The sequence below is a fragment of the Lathyrus oleraceus genome, chromosome 6, assembly GCF_024323335.1.
Source record: "Lathyrus oleraceus cultivar Zhongwan6 chromosome 6, CAAS_Psat_ZW6_1.0, whole genome shotgun sequence".
Taxonomy (NCBI): domain Eukaryota; kingdom Viridiplantae; phylum Streptophyta; class Magnoliopsida; order Fabales; family Fabaceae; genus Lathyrus; species Lathyrus oleraceus.
In genome coordinates, this window is record NC_066584.1 from 292,162,666 (window position 1) to 292,173,089 (window position 10,424).

Consider the following 10,424-nt stretch of genomic DNA (forward strand, 5'->3'; position numbering starts at 1 on the left):
ACGTGAAAAAGAAAGAAAAGGAGGTGTAAAAAGAGGATAAAAAGCAATCCACTAAAGCCCAACCCACAACTACAAGGAGAGGCGCTGTGATGCTGTGACGACCGCCACACAAGGTGTGACGAGCTAGGAACAATCAAGATTTCTATTAATTTTACAGGTTCATCAATTTATTGTTTTAATTTATATATGCTCTGTACTGCTGTTTATCTATACTGTCTGTCTGATATGGCTGTATTTAAGTATAATTATTGTTTAGGCTTGTTTAGCATGTCCGGCTAAATAAACTTAGATATCGGTATGTAAAGTAAGCGGAATGAAGGAATCAGAACTAAGTTGGTTTAAATTTATTTAAAAACATAATCACTCTTTTTATGGTCTCAATTTACAGAGTTAATACCAAAGTTTTTGTACGAGAGTAAAAAGCATAAAGAAGTTAAAATCAATAGAACGACGGTTTGCGCTTTTAACTGGACAGTGTAAATTGGACACTAACTTTAAATCAGGGCGAAAGCAATTTTTAGAGTTAATTAAATTCTAATCATTTTCAAAAAGTATTTTTAAAGGTTAAATGTGAGGACGAGAGTTAAGCATTTAAGTTAATCATATAATCTAAGTCAATAGAGCGAGAGTTTGAGACAAGGGTGTTTAAATGGTTAGCATTTTCTTAAAAAGAGTTTCTACAGATTCTATTGTTTTCAAAAAGTGGTTTTGGACTTAACTAAATAGTGAGAGCGTACGTTAATATAAAATCATAGTCTATTCAACAGAGCGAGAGTTTGAGAAAAGGCTTTTAATCAATAGTGTCTAATGAAAAGATTTATTTTAAGACTAAGAAACCAACGAAGATTTGATTCCCTAATTACGACGAACTACATACCGATATCCGCGTTATTTGATATTTAATCTAGATCTCATTTTAGTTTTACTTTCCCCCCTAATCATCAAAGGATCATCCGCCTTAGCTTTACGAAGTAACCCTAGAAAAACGGTATATCGATTCATTAAGTCCCTGTGGGATCGATATCTTTTATTACTGCGCGATTAGACTGTGCACTTGCAGTTAATACCCCAATAGACTCATAAAGTCGCGATCAAGTTTTTGGCGCCGTTGCCGGGGACTTTTATTTAGTCGATATCGTAACTCTTCTGTTACGCTGTAGAGACTAAGGCAATTTTTACTTTTTTCCCTTGTTTTTCGTTGATTTGTATGCCACATACTCGCTCACAAGGCGAACCGTACTACTTACGAATCAACGACGTTGAACGATATCTCTGAGTCTTATGACGAATTCGAGAGTATCGTGCAGCAAACAATCTTCCTCCAATCGAAATTCCTGATCTCAAAAATCTTCTTCCTTCGCCGATACCCGAGATGACAGAACCAGCTCGTGCCCTTCGAGATTACGCCGCTCCATCGCAAGATGAGCCGCATTCGAGTATTGCTCCACTCGCAATCGAAGCAAACAACTTCGAACTTAAACCTTCGTTGTTACAAGCAGTGCAACAGAATCAATTCTCTGGAAATCCTACCAAGGATCCAAACCTTCATTTATCCGTATTTGTCCAATACGCTGATACTGTTAAAGCTAATGGTGTCACTTCAGAGGCAATTCGACTTCGTCTCTTTCCTTTCTCGTTAAGGGATAAAGCTAGAAGATGGCTCCAGTCTCTTCCTTCCAACTCAGTCACCACATGGAATGAGTTGAAGAAAGTCTTTCTTGCCCGATATTTTCCTCCAAGCAAAACAGCTATGTTGTGAGCCCAGATAAATGGATTTAAACAGAAAGATAACGAGTCTCTTTTCGAAGCCTGGGAAAGATACAAAGACATGATGAGACTTTGTCCACACCATGGTTTAGAGGACTGGTTAGTAATTCATACCTTCTATAATGGTCTCTTATACAACACAAGATTAACGATAGACGCCGCCGCAGGTGGTGCGCTTATGGATAAACCTTACGCTGACGCTTATCAACTTATCGAAAGCATGGCCCAAAACCACTATCAGTGGGGAAGCGAAAGAACAATGGTAGAAAAACCTCAAACGAAAACTGGCATGTACGAGATAAGTAGCCTTGATCATGTTAATGCAAAAGTGGATGCTCTTGCCCAGAAAATTGAAAGTTTAAATGTATCACCTCCAGCCACCGTGGTTGCCGTAACTCAAAATTGCGAAGTCTGTGGAATCCAAGGTCACACTCCTACAGATTGTCAACTCCTAACAGGAATCCAAGCAGAGCAAGTGAACTATGCTCAAGGAAATCCTTACTCGCATACCTATAACTCAAACTGGAAGAACCATCCTAATTTTTCATATAAGAGTAATAATGCTTTATACGCACCAGGACAGGCTCCCAGTCAAGCCCCAGCTATACCTCCTGGATATCAAAAGCCGACCCCATCTACGCCTAACAATAACGTTCCTAGGAAATCCAACTTGGAAATCATGATGGAGAACTTCATAGCTTCTCAACAGCAAACCAATAAAGATTTCTTAAACCAGAATGTACACACTAACGAACAAATTAAACAACTAGCAAGTAAAGTAGATGCCCTGGCTACCCATAACAAAATGCTGGAAACACAAATCTCACAAGTAGCTCAACAACAAGCGCCTACTGCTGCCCCAACTGGTACATTTCCTGGACAACCCCAACCTAACCTGAAAAGCCACGCTCATGCAATTATATTGAGAAGTGGAACAAAGGTAGAAGGACCATCTGATCCAACAATTGAAAACCAAAACTCTAAAAAGTCAACTGAGGAAGAAAATAAACCTAAGGAAAAGGAAGAGAGTAATAAGGAAACCGTAGAAAAGAAGGAACCTTATGTACCTCCACCGCCTTATAAACCACCTATCCCTTATCCTCAGAGGCTAATTAAAACCAAAGACGCGGGCCAATTTAAAAAATTTGTTGACCTACTGAAACAACTAAACGTCACCATTCCTTTTACAGAAGCTATTACACAGATGCCCTCATATGCTAAGTTCTTAGAAGAAATTATTTCTAATAAAAGGAAACTTGAGGATAGCGAAACCGTTACACTCACTGCTGAGTGTAGCGCTATAATCCAGAATATGCCTCCTAAACTTAAAGATCCTGGTAGTTTCTATATACCCTGTCACATAGGAAAATTTGTCATAGACAAAGCTCTATGCGATTTAGGAGCCGGTATCAGTGTTATGCCCTTGTCCATATGCAAGAAACTGGAAATGGGAGAATTAAGACCAACTAAAATGTCTGTGCAATTAGCAGATCATTTCGTTAGATATCCCGTAGGAATTCTTGAAAACGTTCCCGTGCGCATAGGTCAATTCTACATTCCCACCGACTTTATAATTATGGACATAAGAGAAGATGAAGTTACCCCCATTATACTGGGAAGACCCTTCTTAGCAACCGCCGGTGCTATCATAGACGTAAAACGAGGACGACTCACTTTCGAAGTAGGAGAAGAGAAAATTGAGTTCATTCTTTCCAAATTTTTGAAAGCACCTGCAATAGATGACACATGTTACTTCATGGATATCATCGACGAGTGCATAAAAGAAACAGAGTTAGAAAATGACAAATTGTCTGACTATCGCGCAGAAGACAGACTAAACCAATGTTTAGCAATAACACCGGATACTACGCAATGCCTTAAGAAACCAACCCTCGACCTAAAAACACTTCCCAAAAATCTGAGATATGAATTCCTAGACTCAGAACTTGAACGACCAGTGATAGTTAATGCAGACCTAGGAAAACTCGAAACCGAAAAACTCCTACATATCTTAAGAAAATATCCAACCGCACTAGGATACAACATCACCGATCTTAAAGGGATAAGTCCTTCTATTTGTATGCATTGCATCATGCTAGAAGAAGACTGTAAAACTTCTAGGGAACATTAGAGGAGATTAAACCCGATCCTAAGTGAGGTAGTGAAGAAGGAGGTAACGAAGTTATTAGAGGCAGGTATCATATATCCTATATCCGATAGCAAATGGGTTAGTCCTGTACACGTAGTACCAAAGAAAGGAGGTATAACAATTATCGAAAATGAGAAAGGAGAAACTATAACCAAACGAATCGAATCGGGATGGAGAATGTGCATTGACTATAGGAAACTAAACAAAGCAACCCGAAAAGATCATTTTCCTTTACCATTCATAGACCAGATGTTAGAACGATTAGCAAAGCATTCTCATTTCTGCTATCTGGACGGTTACTCAGGCTTCTTTCAAATACCAATTCATCTTGATGACCAAGAAAAGACAACGTTCACATGTCCTTTCGGTACCTTCGCTTATCGACGAATGCCGTTTGGCTTGTGCAATGCTCCTGCAACCTTCCAAAGGTGCATGATGGCAATATTCGCCGATTTTCTCGAAAACATCATGGAAGTCTTTATGGATGACTTTTCCGTATGCGGGCAAAGTTTCGAAGAATGTCTTGAAAACCTAGAAAGAGTTCTAGAACGATGTGTAAAAGTAAACCTAGTACTTAATTGGGAAAAATGTCACTTTATGGTACAAGAAGGAATTGTTTTAGGGCACATCATATCAAATAGAAGAATTGAAGTGGACAAAGCCAAAATAGAAGTAATCGAAAACCTTCAACCTCCGAAAACTGTGAGAGAAGTACGAAGCTTCTTAGAACATGCCGGTTTTTACCGACGATTCATTAAAGATTTCTCTAAAATAACTAAACCTTTAACCGGACTATTAATGAAAGATGTTGAATTCATCTTCGACAATAAATGCTTAGAAGCATTTCAAACGCTTAAACAAGCATTGATCTCCGCGCCCATAATGCAGACCCCGGATTGGAATGAACCATTCGAAATAATGTGTGACGCAAGTGACTACGCCGTAGGCGCTGTTTTAGGACAACGAAAGGATAAAAAACTTCACGTCATATATTATGCGAGTAGAACTCTAGATGAAGCGCAAATGAATTACGCCACGACCGAGAAAGAACTTTTAGCAGTAGTATTTGCACTAGATAAATTTCGTTCCTACTTGGTCGGAGCTAAAATAATCATTTACACTGACCACGCTGCCATTAAGTACCTCTTAACAAAAAAGGATGCTAAACCTAGACTCCTAAGGTGGATCTTGTTGTTACAAGAATTTGATTTGGAAATCAAAGATAAAAAAGGAACTAAAAACGTAGTAGCAGATCACCTTTCTAGACTTGAAAATCTGGAACCGGAAAGAACATCAATCAATGATGACTTCTCGTACGATAAACTTATAGCTAATTTGGAAGAAAATAGAGCTGATAAACAGGTAGAGACCACCTTGGATGTATGCGTTACACCATGGTACGCCGACTTTGTCAATTATTTAGCCGCCAGAATAGTTCCACTTGATTTATCCTACCAGCAAAAGAAACGATTCTTCCATGAAATGAAACATTATTATTGGGACGACCCTTTACTTTTCAAAAGAGGCCCCGATGGTATTTTCCGTCGGTGTATACCTGAAGAAGAGATAGAAAGTATAATCCAACATTGTCATTCCGCTCCGTATGGTGGACACGCAAGTACATCCAATACCTGCTCTAAAATCCTACAAGCCGGTCTTTATTGGCCAAGCATATGGAAGGATGTGCATGCTGCTGTCAAGAAATGTGATAGATGTCAACGCACAGGAAACATATCTAGACGTGACGAGATGCCACAAAAGGGCATTTTGGAAGTAGAGATTTTCGATGTATGGGGAATAGATTTCATGGGACCTTTTCCACCTTCTTTCGGTAACAAGTACATACTCGTAGCGGTTGACTACGTATCAAAATGGATTGAAGCTATAGCTTCTCCAACAAACGACACACGAGTAGTAACTAGACTCTTTAAGAATATAATCTTTCCAAGATTTGGTGTCCCAAGAATAGTAGTCAGTGATGGTGGATCGCATTTCATATCTAGGATACTCGAAAAATTATTGTTTAAGTATGGCGTAAAACATCGAGTGGCGACACCTTACCATCCTCAAACCAGTGGACAAGTGGAAGTGTCTAACAGAGAAATTAAACAGATATTGGAAAAAACAGTCGCCACCTCAAGGAAAGACTGGTCATCAAAATTACCCGAAGCTTTATGGGCATATCAAACCGCTTACAAAACTCCCATAGGAACAACCCCATTTAGGCTTATTTATGGTAAATCTTGCCACCTCCCGGTAGAGTTAGAACATAAGGCCTATTGGGCTATTAAAAATTTAAATTTAAACTATAAGGCCGCCGGTGAAAAGCGAATTCTTAACATAAACGAATTAGAGGAACTTAGACAAGACGCCTACGAAAATGCCAGAATCTACAAGGAAAGAACGAAAAAATGGCATGATAAACGTATATCAAGAAAAACCTTCAAACAAGGCGATGCAGTCCTTTTATTCAACTCTAGACTTAAGTTATTCCCAGGAAAACTACGCTCTAGATGGTCAGGCCCTTTCCAAGTCACTAATGTTTTCCCTAGTGGAGCTGTGGAAATTAAGGGAAAATCTATGGAAACATTTATCGTAAACGGGCAGCGTCTGAAACATTATCACTATGATGAAAACAAGAAGACTCGCAAGTCCTGAAATTAGACGTATTGTCTCCTAAATCTATAGATTAACATTTACTAGTTTCATGTCGAGCTTGCGACATTAAACAAAGCGCTTCGTGGGAGACAACCCACAATTTTTTTTATTTTTATTTCTTCTTTGATTATTCTCTTTTTAATTTTATTTAGTTTTCATTCTCCGTATTCTTTATTTTAATTAAATTTTTCTTCTTTCGGCATTTGGCCAAATCCTGACTAAATTCTTGTTTTTCTTTTCTTTAGTTAACACTAACCTGATGGGACAAATTGAGCGTATGGGTATCAAATTCAGAGGGAAAGCTCAGAGACAAAAAATTCGAAGAACTAGCAGAGAGAGAGATGCACCCAAGTTTCTATGTTGATGATTGGGCAATGAATGCCCTTGGACTAAGAGAGAGTGTCTTGTATCTGCTGAGTCAAATAGGGTGGGAAACCACACCTATTCGAAGATAATTTGTTACTTACCGGAGGCTAACTCTAGAATTCCTTAGCTCCCTGATCTATCTACCAAACCATGGAAAAGGAATAAGTCGAGGTTTCATTCAGTTCAGGATGTTCAATATGGAGTATCAATTTAAGATTCAAGACTTTACTAACCTTTTAGGGTTCCCTACCTCTTTTGATACATTCACCATGAGCCAAGAAGACCTTTTTGAATATAGAGAGCTTGAACATTTTTGGGGAAGCTTGACGGGTAATGACGACCCTGAGGAACATGAGTTTCTTTCTGGAAACATACATAACCCAGCTTTTCGTTATTTCCACAAGATCCCAGCACACACTCTTTTTGGGAAGAAATCAAACATCACCACAGTATCACGTGATGAACTCTTCATAATATTTTGTGCTTCTCAGAACCGTCCAGTGAATGGTGCCACCTATATGTTGGCGAGCTTCGACCGCCTTATTCAAGCTGACCGTGCACCGATCCTAATAGGAGGACTGATAACCATGATTGCTAATGCTATTGGATTGCGCCAACCCATGCTTGATTTGAACCCTTTCTGTGGCATTGAACCTATGAATATACCTTTCCTCTTCAACACTATGTTTATAGGAAACCTTGGACCTGAAGAGTTTGAACTAATAATTAATAACCAAGCTTTCTACCTATTCACCATGCCTAGTCCGATGACTAGTGTCCATAACCGAAACAATTGGCTCTACAACCTGAATGGAATACCTTCCCCTGTTAGATCTATTGAATCCATCCAAGACTATGAGATTTGTGATGACCATATTCCTTATGCTGAGTCTGATCCACAGACACCTACAGGTTACCATGATGTTGCCTCTCCACCTCATCCTATCCCGACCGCAGAATCGGCAATACCCGATCTTAGACATCATATGTCCGGAACTGATTACAACACCGCCATTCAAGCCTTGATGTCAGAACAAGATGCCATCAGAAAAGAGTTAACTAATATGGGACATGAATTTCTGGGATACATGAGTAGTATGACAAATCAATTTCATGAGTTTCTACACCGTGTCAATTCCTTTGCCCCTCCGGCCAGAGATCCTGCAAGTGGCTAGAAGTTTCTAGTTAATTAATTTTAGTTTTAGGGAATCTATAGTTTCGTTTAACATTGTTTTAATCTTAGTATTTGTTTTTCCATGTTTTCTTTTACCTTCAAATGTTACATTATGTTTATTTTATGAAGCTATTGCATTATTGGTTAAATTTTATTTTATTTTGATTTATGCAATATCTACAATTATCAATAATGATATTTACTGTATGCTGCTTACATAGCCTATTAGAGAAAAAAATATTTATACACTATAGTGTGTAGTAGAGTAGCATGCATGGCAGTACAAAAATATAACAATAGCAAAATATAATAAACATAAACAACAACAAAATAAAAACAATAAAATAATAATAACAAATTATGAAGCACCCACGTAAGTGACCGTTGCAAGCTGGCTGGTGTGACAAGCGTCACACAATCCATCACGGTCGTCACGCAAGTGCATGTGACGCCTGTAACACCTTCCGTCACGAGCGTGACAGCTTCAGAATAGGTGAACGTTGGTGACTGTTGGGGACACGACCGTTACCCCCACCTTTTTATTTTCCCCATTCATTCACCTCTTTACTCCATCCCACTCACATTCCTCCACATTTATTTTTCTCTCACCCACTCCTCTTCCAACTTCCAAAAACTTTTCCTATAAATACCTACACTCCATTTCTCCCTAAACCACATCATTCCAACAAACCACTCTATACAAATACATTTGCATCCTCTTTCCTTCTTTCAACCCACCTATCAATATGGCGGAAAACCAACAGTTCAGAAATATTATCTTCCGATCCGAAGATGATAATTATCAACGGGAGCAGTTCGATCAGTTTCAACAACGAGGTGTCGTCTCCACCAGGTATCCTGATTTAAATTGTTTACAAGAATTAGGCTTACTTCAAGGTGTGCAATGGATGCTTCAGCTTGCTGATTTAACCTTTCTTTGCATACACAATCAACCTACCTACCCATCACTCACCTTAGAATTTTTAAGTTCCTATTCATACACCACTCCAACCGGTGAAGACGAGTACTTAACCGGTACCGCAAATTTCCGCATGTTCAACACCGAGTACTCACTATCCCAAGATCAGTTGAGTGCCATGCTACACTTCCCTGTAGAAGGCCAAGTCCACCCAAGAATCCCTCCGAACTCACAGTGGCACATAAACGCCTTCGACCTCTTTAGAAAAATATCCGGTGTGGAAACAAACAACTGGGATGTACTACTTGCTTCACACATACATAACCCAACCATCCGGTATTTTATCCGCATCCTGCAAAACACCATTTTTGGTCGACCCAACAACAACAAAGTCAACGCGAAGGAATTATTCTTCCTCTACTGCGTCTTTGAAATGGATACAAAGGTAAACGCCGCTTCTTTCTTACTTTACCATATTCGTACCCTTTGTGCTAGAGGCTGCCAACCTTTTGTGATTGGAGGATTGATAACCTCTATAGCACTTGGTCTGAATCTAGGGGACCGACTTCAAAATTTACAATCTCTACCAACCCTATTTATGGATATAAGCTATTGTCGCTCCAGCCGCTTAATCAAAAATAGGGTAAGCGGAACGTATTATCTTATGGTGAATAACCAAGAAGTCCCAAGCGTTGTTTTGCCCAACATTGCCCTCACAGATGTCACAAACCCCGACCGATTCATCTACGATCTGAATGCTCCCGAACCTACCGAGCCTACACAAGCAAACCCGCCCCCGGACGAGTTTGAGGAAATGGAGCAAGGTGATCACGGTCCTGAACAACAGTCAGCCCCGCTTAACCCTTCCGATAATGCAACTGGTCCATCCTCCCGACGTCGTCGAAGAAGAAGGCCAGCAACTAATGATGACATCATGGATGCTATTGATGTTGTGCAGGCGCAAAATCTTGAAGTGATGCAACTGATGCGCCAGATGCAACATCAACAGGAAGCGAGGAATGCAATAACCGACCAGCGGTTCACTGACTTGCTCAACAGGTTTGATGACTTGGAAGTACGTCAACACTCACCGGGTCCGAGAACAAGAGGACGCAGGCAAAATTGAGCATATTTATTTAATTTTCCTTTCTTTTCGCTTTTCTTTAAAACATTGGGGACAATGTTTCATTTAAGTGTGGGGGGGAAAAACTTTGTTTCAGTTATGATTACTTCTCTTTCAACATTCCTTTTTCAAGTATGCTATTTCCCTTTCATTGTTATTTCCCTTTCTTTTATATCATTAATTTCCCTTTTTATAAAAATAAAAAAAAACAAAAAAAAACAAAAAACTAAATAAATATAATATATTTATTTTAAGTCGAGTCCCTAGT

At 39.2% G+C, this 10,424-nt stretch overlaps 1 pseudogene; it reads right to left on the bottom strand.

Annotated features, from left to right (window-relative positions):
• Nucleotides 1-1,757: 1,757 nt before the first annotated feature.
• Nucleotides 1,758-1,857, bottom strand: LOC127098975 (uncharacterized; annotated as a pseudogene).
• Between the last annotated feature and the right edge of the window lie 8,567 nt (nt 1,858-10,424).